Source organism: Mustela nivalis (genome assembly GCF_964662115.1).
Source record: "Mustela nivalis genome assembly, chromosome: 2".
NCBI lineage: Eukaryota > Metazoa > Chordata > Mammalia > Carnivora > Mustelidae > Mustela > Mustela nivalis.
In genome coordinates, this window is record NC_139021.1 from 105,439,766 (window position 1) to 105,450,748 (window position 10,983).

Consider the following 10,983-nt stretch of genomic DNA (forward strand, 5'->3'; position numbering starts at 1 on the left):
GTTTCTTTCATGTTTCTTCTCAATGGTGGTTGATTACAGATGTATCTTTTCATAGTGCACTTCAGTCTAGAATAGAATTCTGCAAAACAGGCAAAAGTGACACAATTATAAGTGCAGATTTTCTTCTGCAACTCAGCCCAAGTTAATGTGGACTATTAATCCATGGCTTCTTATCAGAAGTCCATTAAGGGTGTAGATGTCTGGAATATAATTATGCTGCAGCTCTGCGGATAATTGTAGAACTATTGATCTCCCTTTATTCTTCTTATTTTATCTCCTTAAATTGTTATGGATTTAACCATAAATGCATGGCTCTCCAAAAGATAACTTATTGCTGACAGTGCTGGGCAGGGTGTGGTAATTTCTTAATGAATTGTTCCTGAGGACCACAGACGTCTTGAGACTTGATTTGCTAAAGTAGCAGATGGAAAGGGCAGCTCTTCTAAATATTAGTTTCTGGTGGGAAAAGCCAAATTAAAACTGTAATAGGCAAAATTCACATACCATAAAATTCACCCACTTAAAGTGCACGGTGTTCTTCAAGTACAGTTACAGGGTGCGAAACCATCACAACACTCTAATTTGAGAACATTCTCATTTCTTTTCCAAGGAAGTTTACACTCATGGGCAGGTACGCCATATCCTCTATGCTTCCCCCTTTCCCCTTGTTCACTATTACTCCTTAGTAATATTATTAGCACACTTTCTGTCTCTGGACATTTTCCCCTTCTGGAAACTTGGTGCAAGTGGAATCGTAGAACATACGATCTTTTTTGGACTGGATTCTCTTGCTTGGCATAGTATTTTTCAGGGCCCGCCCACGTGGTAGGATACATCAGTACTTCTTACACTGAGTATTTCACTGGAGGGTATACTGTATTTTCTGTATGCCTTCAGCAGTTGATGGACACTGGGTTGTTTCCACTTTGGGGCCCTTATAGACAATGCTGATGTGAACATTCATGTGCAGGTTTTCCTGTGGACCTCTGTTCTCACTCCTCTTGGGGACACGTTTACCAGTGGGGCTGCTGCATCCTGTGATAAATCTGTGTTTAACATCCTGAGGAACAAACTGTTTTCTGAAGCAAATGCGTCATTTTATATTCCTGCTGCAACGTATAAGGGATCTCATCTCTTCATACCCTCACCAACACCTGCTTCTTTCTTTTTATTTTAGCTATCCTAGTGTTTCTCCAGTGGTATCTCATTATTGTTTTATCTCATTATGGTTTGCATTTCCCTAATGACTAATGATTTTGCACATTTTTGTGTGTGTGTGCCAGTTACCATTTGTATATTTTCCTTTGAGAGAGGTCTATACACATCCTTTGCCCATTTCCCATTGGTTTAGTTATCTTATTATTGACTTGTATGAGATCTTACATATTCTGGAGAGAAGTCTCTTATCAGATATACGCTTTGTAAATATTTTCTCCCATTCTGTGGTTTGTCTCTATTTTATAATACTAATTATTTGATAGCAGCCCAAAGGTTTTTAATTTTGATGAAGCTCAATTTACCTCTTTTTCTTCATTTCTTTTGTGTGTCATATCTAAGAAGTCATTGCCTGCCCCAATCATGAAGATATATTTTTATGTTTTCTTCTAAGATAAAGATATTAAATTTAATGTGTCCTCTAAGAGAGTGTCCTTGGATGTGTCCTTGGATGTTAGCTGATGATGGAGAGGGGTTCCTCCAGGAGGAGGGAGCCATCCCTGGGACAGGGAGCTGCATCCGTGGGGAGGTAAGCCCTGTTAGTGGCAGGAACAGTGGTGGAGGTGAGAAGCACATAGGAAAGGAAAAGACTCTGCCAGGCACAGGTCAGAACCACCAGTGGTCACGACCTCAATTTTTATAAAGAGGAATTTTAAGATTATGCTATTGACTCAACATTTGTTGAGCAGTCCGGAAATCTAATTAGAAAAATGTGCTGTGACCCACCTGGTGGGGTTCCCTTCAATAGGCAGCTGAGGCAGGGGGATGAGAACTCCAGGTAGGTTGCAGAAAGCATTCTCCCCAGGGAAACCCAGAGTGTGAGACCCCAGAGTGCAGGTGTGAGGGATCTCCACACCCCTTCCTGCTTACTGTGGACACAGCTAGGTGTCCTCACTGTTCTCCAAGAGCCTGTCCCTGACCCAGATGCTCAGGCAAGTGAGGGTGGGGGCAGATGGTCCCCTAGGCACCCCCTTAGTTCCTTCAGCTACCACAGAAGCTTGCCTGAATGGAGTTGAATCCCCATTCCCACTTCTCAATGCTGTCACATTCAGACTTTGGTGGTGTTAATTACAAGTATGTCCAATATAGAAAGCTGTGCTAAAATGGTAAGGAAATGAACTTGAAGCACTTTTGAAGTAAAAGTACCAAGACTTTAACTCCTCATTTACCAGAGTTGGGGTTTTGAAGGGCATATGTTTCTGCCTAAATCATTTTGTATTTCCCAAATATTTTCCTATAACCATGAAGAACTTTTAGAATCAGAAACAAGGTTTTAAAAATTATAGATGGGGAAAATCCATATTACTTCAGAGTTCTTGATCTTTTAGCAAAAAGCCAAATCAGACGGAAGGGACCAGGTCCCCACCTGGGACTAAATGGGGCTCACGTTTCAGTGTTTGCCATATAACAGTTTACAGGTCCCAGACTCCACCATGGCCAAGGTACCAGTGTTGGGCATTTGCAGGACTGAAACTTGGACCCCCTCTTTGGATTCCAGATCCCACTTGGTAGGTTTTCCCAAGTCAACATTCCCGTCCTGACCTGAGTATGTCTTACTTGTGGGTGTGGAGAGACTGCCAGGGGTGGGACTGCCCCGTCAACCCGCCCCGGGCAGAGGCCAGGACCGCAGGTGGTTCTGGTCCAGGAACAGCGACAGCGGGAGTGCTGGTGTCACGCCAGACCACAGAGGGTAAGGGAATTAGTCCATACCGACTGCTCCATGGAGATGCAGCCCACCTCCTGCATGCTTGCTGCAGCGAAGACGACTCAGCTCCCTCGAGCCTACGGTCCGTGAGCTGTTCCAGCCGTTGCAGCCAGACGGTCCCGGTGCATGGGCGGCCTCGCACCTGCCGCAGACTCAAGTGAGGAGCAGGAGAGACGTAGTGCACCCCTTTGCTCAAGGTTTTAACATCTTTCTTATAGTAAATCAAGGACATTTTTTCTGTACTTCATAGCATGAAAAATATGTGAGTATAGAGAAGATATTGGCATTATTGATCCCCTTCTCATTATTTATATTTGCTTTTCTCCTTTTTTTATAAGATTTTATTTATTTATTTGACAGACAGAGATCACAAGTAGGCAGAGAGGCAGGCAGAGAGAGAGGGGGAAGAAGTCTCCCTACCCAGTAGAAAGCTAGATGGGGGGCTCCATCCCAGGACCCTGAGATCATGACCTGAACTGAAGGCAGAGGCTTTAACCCACTGAGCCACCTAGGCACCCCTTTATATTGGCTTTTCACCAAGCATTTGTTTGTTAAGCGATGTCTATGATACATTAAGTAGATAAACTGTTTTTGGCTTATTTTTGCTAGACTTTAATAGAAATAATTTGAGATGTGAGCCACTCATATTACATTTTTAATATCCTCTTTTTTTTTTCCTGACTCAGATAGTCCAATTTTAATTCTTTTTTTTTTTCTTTTTAAGCAGACTCCACACCCAGTGGAGCCCAAGAGGGGGTTTGAACTCACCACCCTGAAGTCAAGACCTGAGCTGAGATTAAGGGTCAGACACAACCGACTGAGTTACACTGCTGCTCCCCAATTTTGGATTCTTTAACTAGTTCAGAGAACTCTCCATGCTATTTTCAAAATTCACTAATAAATGGCTGTTAATCACTTTTTCCACCAACTATAATCTCCATTAATTGGGTCCTCTGAACAGTACCGTATCAAGTGAGTTTCTGAAGAAAGCATCCAATAAATAATCGTACTTAATATTGTAATCAAAATACAGATTGTGTTTTGATTTGAAATTTAGCTTTTCTTGAAAATAATTAGGATTGAAGATGAACTTTTGGGACTTCATCAAGATCAAAAGCTTCTGTGCAGCAAAGGAAATAGTCAACAAAACAAAAAGGCAACCCATGGAATGGGAGAAGATATTTGCAAATTACAGTACAGACAAAAGGTTGATGTCCAGGATCTATAAAGAACTCCTCAAACTCAACACACACAAAACAGACAATCATATCAAATAATGGGCAGAAGATATGAACAGACACTTCTCCAATGAAGACATACAAATGGCTATCAGACACATGAAAAAATGTTCATCATCACTAGCCCTCAGGGAGATTCAAATTAAAACCACATTGAGATAGCACCTTATACCAGTTAGAATGGCCAAAATTAGCAAGACAGGAAACAACATGTGTTGGAGGGAATGTGGAGAAAGGGGAACCCTCTTCCACTGTTGGTGGGAATGCAAGTTGGTGCAGCCTCTTTGGAGAACAGTGTGGAGATTCCTCAAGAAATTAAAAATAGAGCTTTCGTATGACCCTGCCATTGCACTCCTGGGTATTTACCCCAAAGATACAGATGTAGTGAAAAAAAAGGCCATCTGTACCCCAATGTTTATAGCAGTAATGGCCACGGTTGCCAAACTATGGAAAGAACCAAGATGCCCTTTAACGGATGAATGGATAAGGAAGATGTGGTTCATATACAGTATGGAGTATTATGCCTCCATCAGAAAAGACGAATACCCAATTTTTGTAGCAACATGGATGGGACTGGAAGAGATTATGCTGAGTAAATTAAGTCAAGCAAAGAGAGTCAATTATCATATGGTTTCACTTATTTGTGGAGCATAACAAATAACATGAAAGACAAGGGGAGATGGAGAGGAGAAGGGAGTTAAGGGAAATTGGAAGGGGAGGTGAATCATGAGAGACTATGAACTCTGAAAAGCAATCTGAGGGTTTTGAAGGGGAACCAGGTGGTGGGTATTATAGAGGGCACGGATTGCATGGAGCACTGGGTGTGGTGCAAAAACAATGAATACTGTTACGTGAAAAGAAATTAAAAAAAAAATGTATGTTCCTGGATGAGAGAGTTACTCATGGCAGACCTTCACTAATCACAACTAGGAAAAGTAGAATAAACCATGAAAAGTTAGGTGTCTGAAGGCATGAGATGCAGGTAGAAACAGCAGTACTGAATGAGCTAAAACTTCAAGGACGGCAGACTTCGGGAAAGAACGAATAACAAGTAGTTGTTATTTCCCCTGTTGTCAGCAAAGGCTGGGATGCAGAAAGAAAATAAAACTAACAAAAATTTTAGTAGTCACATGAGCTGAAATCATAAATTGGAGAGAATAGGGGACCCCAGAAAGTGTTTGCTGATTTCTACACCAGACAGTAAAAGGCATATTCCCCAAATCTCCTGAAAGGCAGTAAAATGTGCACAAACCTCACAATCCTTAGGAAGCAGGCATTCCCCAAAGTCCCCCAGCCATGTTGTTTTGTGACTCAGCAGCTCACCGTGTCTTTTTTTCTGAGTCGCAGCCCAGTACACAAGGTGTCCAGCGTGTTTATCCTTTCATTTGCTCAAGGACATCTTGGCTGTTTACATTCTTTGTCAGCTTGAATGGCAATTATAAAGGTTCATGTCAGACATTTATTGTTTTTGTTTTAGCAGTGCTGATTGTGGCATCTCATCGTGTTTTTAATTTGAACTTCCGGAAAGACCAATACTCTTGTGCTTTCTGCTATATCCATTGATATTTTTACTCTTGGCTAGTTAGTGTGCTGCTGGGGATGAAATTTGGTTGGTGAAATTCCCTGATTTTCTAATTAAATCTCAGCTTCAGGTAATCCCATTTTTTTAAGGATTTTTTTTTCTTTTTAAAGAGATTGAACCTTGGTCTTAAGAATATGGATGTCACTATTGTTCCTACACTTCTTCCTGAAATAGAGCTTCCTTTTTCCCTCCTTCACACTGAATGGGTTTCCATTTTGCACCCCCAGCCTGTGGATTTGCCACTGTGCCTTCTGCAGGTTGGGGCTCTTATCCACTTTGAAAGATATGGGGGAAGGTAGATTTTCAGTGGTGGTCTCCATTTCCTTTTCCCAGGACTCAGACTATGATTTAATTGATCTTTCTTCTGTAGGCTAAAGGCCTTTGTGTTTTAGGGAAAATAAGGGGGGATGGGTCTGGGTGGAGTGCTGGCCAAGGCTGCTTCTCCCTCAGCCATTACCTTTCTTTCTTAGCATTCTCCCCATCTTCCCTGTGGTTGTTAGACGGGGTTCCTAGAAGAAAAACCTGTAAGAGGGTGAAATTCCTCCTTTATAGCAGTGGTCTCCAGGGGCTTCACACTCCCAGTAAAGTCCATGCTTCAACAACTTGTTAAAATTTTTCTTGTTTGATATTTCTATTTATTTATATGACATTTGGCCACTTCTGTCTCAGGGAAGCAAATGCTCTGGGGCTGTTCTTCCTGCAGGCACCTGTCTCTGTAGCTGTGACTTTGGTTCTTTCATGGTCTCATAGAAATTAGTCAACTTTCAGCTTTATAGCTTTTTTCTTATTTTAAGGATGGGAGTGATGTTCTTTCTCTGTCTATATCTAATCTAAAATCAGATGGAATTCCACTTGTCAAATGTCGAAGCTGTTGGCTGATAAAGACTGAGCTGAAAATCTTTAGAGGACAAAAGTGGGTCTCTTAAACTCATCTTCTGTGTTTTCATTTTAGATATTGTACTTTTAAATTCTAGAATATCCACTTTAAGGCTATGTTGTTGGAAGACCCATGAATATTTCAATTAGAAGCTATTGAGGGCCCCACCTGAAAAGGAGAGATGAAGGAGAGGGAAACTGAAACTTACCTAAGCTGAAATTTAGAGATTAGATGGATGTTACCAACCACTTACTGTTTTTGCCTAATGGGGGAGATGGACAAGTGGTGGAAGATGCCATCTGGACCCTCAAAGGTTCTTTTGTCTGAAATATGTTGCATGCAGTTAAAAATTACAAGACATGCAAGGAGGTAATACAGTATGGCTAAAACCAGCAAGAAATAAACAAGATAATAAAACTCTAAAAAGCAAGCCTGACAGATAATCCAGAAAATAACCTTAGCAGACATTGTAATAATTGTGATTAATATGCTGAAGAAAAAAAGAGAAAGATGGACACAAAATGAATGAGAATTTTTACCAGAGATTTAGACATTATATATAAGCAAAAGCCATAGCTTATAACTGAAAAATATGTATGTGAAATTAAGAACAAGATGGATGGTTTTAAGAAAGGATTGGATAGACTAAGATTATTGAACTGGTCAATAGAAAATGTCCACAGTATAACACAGAGAAAACCAAGAATAGAAAAGAACAGGAGAGACACGTGGGACTTACCCAAAGTTCCCGGTATATGTGCAGTTAGAGTCCAAATAGAAGGGAATAAAAATGGAACAGAGGGAAGTGGAGTTGCCGCCACCGCCGCCGCTGATTCCGGAGCCGGGGTAGCTGCTGCCGTCGCCGCCAGTGCAGCCGCCGCCGCTGCCGCCTGAGGAGTGGGCTTGGGAAGGAAGCGGTCACCGCGCTCGGAGCTTCGCTCACAAGCATCTTTTCCTCCTGTTGCCCTCCCCCGGGAACGACCATGGATAAAAGTGAGCTGGTACAGAAGGCCAAACTTGCCGAGCAGGCCGAGCGGTATGACGACATGGCCGCAGCCATGAAGGCCGTCACGGAAGAGGGGCACGAACTCTCCAACGAGGAGAGAAATCTGCTCTCTGTCGCCTACAAGAACGTGGTGGGCGCCCGCCGCTCCTCCTGGCGCGTCATCTCCAGCATTGAGCAGAAAACAGAGAGGAATGAGAAGCAGCAGCAGATGGGCAAAGAGTACCGGGAGAAGATGGAGGCCGAGCTGCAGGACATCTGCAATGACGTTCTGGAGCTGTTGGACAAATATCTTATTCCCAGTGCTACACAACCGGAAAGCAAGGTGTTCTACTTGAAAATGAAAGGCGATTATTTTAGATATCTTCCTGAGGTGGCATCTGGGGATAATAAACAAACCACTGTGTCGAACTCCCAGCAGGCTTACCAGGAAGCGTTTGAAATTAGTAAGAAAGAAATGCAGCCTACACACCCAATTCGACTTGGCCTGGCACTGAATTTCTCAGTCTTCTACTATGAGATTCTAAACTCTCCTGAAAAGGCTTGCAGCCTGGCAAAAACGGCATTCGATGAAGCAATTGCTGAGTTGGATACGCTGAATGAGGAGTCTTACAAAGATAGCACCCTGATCATGCAGCTGCTTAGGGACAATCTCACTCTGTGGACGTCGGAAAACCAGGGAGATGAAGGAGATGCTGGGGAGGGAGAGAACTAATGTCTGTTGTGCTTCGTGATCTGCTCAGTGTCACTCTGTACCCTCCACATATATCCCTTTGTGCGATTAAAAAAAAAAAAAAAAAGTCCTGCGGCGACTTTCAATTTTTCACAGCCTCAGCCTAGCAAAATGGTCCATGGGATAAACAGCTGGTGTGTGTATCTAATACTCAGATTGGTCACATAAATGCCACGGCATTCTGAAGTTTTGATTTTGATTAACATTGACAGGATTACTGTGTGCTGATTTTTTTTTTAAACTGAACACTGTGATTATGGGGTTTTGTAACTTAGCAGAACTCTTACTGGTAGAAAAACTAGACCTAAATTATGTGTAACTTTTTGGAAAGTTTAAACTGATAATCAAATTAGTCATGGAAATAACAGTTCCATTGTAAAGTTGTACAGAAAGTTATAGAGATTATATTGTGACGCTGGGACGCAGACTGAGACCCCTTCCTGTGACAGCAACTCACAGTAGTTCTGCCTGTTTTGGGGGGGAAGTACAGACACTTGGCCAGTTTGAGCTGTTGCCACTCAAAAGTTCATGACTGCAGATGTCCACAGTGTCTTCCTCTCCGTAAACTCGAAGCCTAAAATGGAAACTCTTTGTGGCAGATAATTGGGTTTTGACACCGTGAAAAGGCCCAGTGCTCCTAGACCCCATGACTAACACCCCTTCCCCACAGCCATCGTACTGATTTGCAACTTGGGCTCCATTAGTGGAATCTGTTTTCCTTGTAACCAAGACCTAAAGAAGAGAAAAGCCATGTATCTTATGAATGGCCTTATCTGTTTCCTGGGTAATACCTTTCAGAGTCATGTTCTGTAGAAATTGCCTTTCACTTAAGAAGTATTCAAGTCTTTGGGTGCTTCATAGCTTGGGGCTTTTATATTTTGAAATCGAGACATTTTTCCCACTGTCCTTTTTGACTGTTGACCTTGGTTTTTATTTTCCCTCTTGAAGTGTCTGTCCTGCTTCTTTACATTTTTTTTCCTTTTCAGTTCTGTTGCTGTCTTCTGTTTGTTGTTGAGCACCTTTAGGGGCAGGGCGGGGGCCTGGAGGGGGATGAGCGAAGATGGCAAGCACTTTGGTCCGCAGGCCTCACTTCAGGGAAGTTGAGAAGAGCCAGCACATAGTTCTGGCTTCCTCTGATTTCTCAGCACGCTCGTTGCTCTTCAGTCAGACTGAGATCTGAGTCAAAAAAGTGTTTTTAAATACCCATGATTTCTCCCTGTGTTGCAGCCAGCCCTGATAATGCTTGTTAGTACCTGTCACCAGCTCTCCCAAGTGTGCTCCTTCAGCCAAGTTCACAGACCTGTTTGAACAAGACCCTATAATGCAGGGAAGTTGCATGAACACCACAGTGGGGAGAGTCCAGAATAGCCAGGCCTACCAGTCTCACAGTACCCCCTCTCCCTTGAACATTCCATGTAGCCGTAGTGTCCGCCTGTTTGTCCATCTGCTGAAATGAGAAAAGAAACATTCATGCACTGATTTAAAACCCCAAAAAAGGGAAAAAAAAAAGAAAAAAGAAAAAAACAAAACAAAAAATAAACCCTCCCCCCTTTCTAGCTGAACAAAAATGTGCAGTTAATACTTGGCACTTGAAAATGCAGTAGTGAATGTGGAACGAGCCTGTCTGTATATCTGGTAGCTCTTTCTTGCTTCATTTTTCCTTACCAGTATTCTGCCTCACGTTTGCTTCTGTGACGGTTATATTGCCTAGCAAGCACTCCTGTGGTTGTGAAAATAGTATAGCAAAAAAAAAAAAAAAAAAAAAGAAAAGAAAAGAAAAGTCCCCGGTTATTGATGTACTAGATTTGTGTATGTCTTTTAAACAGTTCTAGTTTCCACCTTAACACGGAATAGTCAGGAAAAGTGTAAAAATTCAAAAGTGAAATAAAAAATTTTATCAGTTAAAAAAAAATGGAACAGAAAAAAATATTCAAGGAGATTGTTTATCTGTAAACATTTCTTAGGTTTTAAAAAATATAGCAATGTTATCAGCAAAATGGCAAAGTAGAAAGTCCCAAGGACTGATTTCTACCTATAATACACACCAAGACTCACACACACACACACACACACACACACACACACGCTCACGTCAGAAGTTGTATGAATCAATTCATAAGAGCTCTGAAAACAGTAAAAGTTTGTAGAAACCAAGCAATAGTCATCTAACCCTATCCCTTGCCTGACCTGGTAATAGTCTTTGTCTTAAGCTGGTAGCAACCTGGTTCCCAATTTTCCCCTTAAATTAGAGGAACAGACTTTTTTCCCAAGTAATTTCATACATCTGCTATACCCAAAAGGCTGATGCAAGGCATTTATTCCCATCTTGCATAACTTGGAACACAAGCAGGAAAAGTAATGGGAACTGTTTGTAAAATCTAGGAGAACTATACTCACAGATGCCTGGAGCAAGAGATTACAAGTGGAGATATAGAATAAACCATCTAAGGCCTAGAGAAGCTGGGTTGTGACTTTTTTGGAAATTAGGATATTCAAAAGCAACCACATATAAGGGGAGAAATTAGAAAACCATGTCCATGCCCAGAAAAGATGTATGCTTAGAAAGGATCTGAGAGCACCTTAAGCTTTCAGTAGGGTGAAAAATAAAACAGAAAAATAAACAGAGAATC

General features: G+C 41.8%; 1 pseudogene across 1 annotated transcript; it reads left to right on the top strand.

Annotated features, from left to right (window-relative positions):
- The first annotated feature begins 7,424 nt into the window (after positions 1–7,424).
- LOC309859765 (14-3-3 protein beta/alpha pseudogene) lies at positions 7,425–8,651 on the top strand (annotated as a pseudogene). The gene has a single exon. The product of its transcript is annotated as a 14-3-3 protein beta/alpha pseudogene (transcript).
- The last annotated feature ends 2,332 nt before the right edge of the window (positions 8,652–10,983 follow it).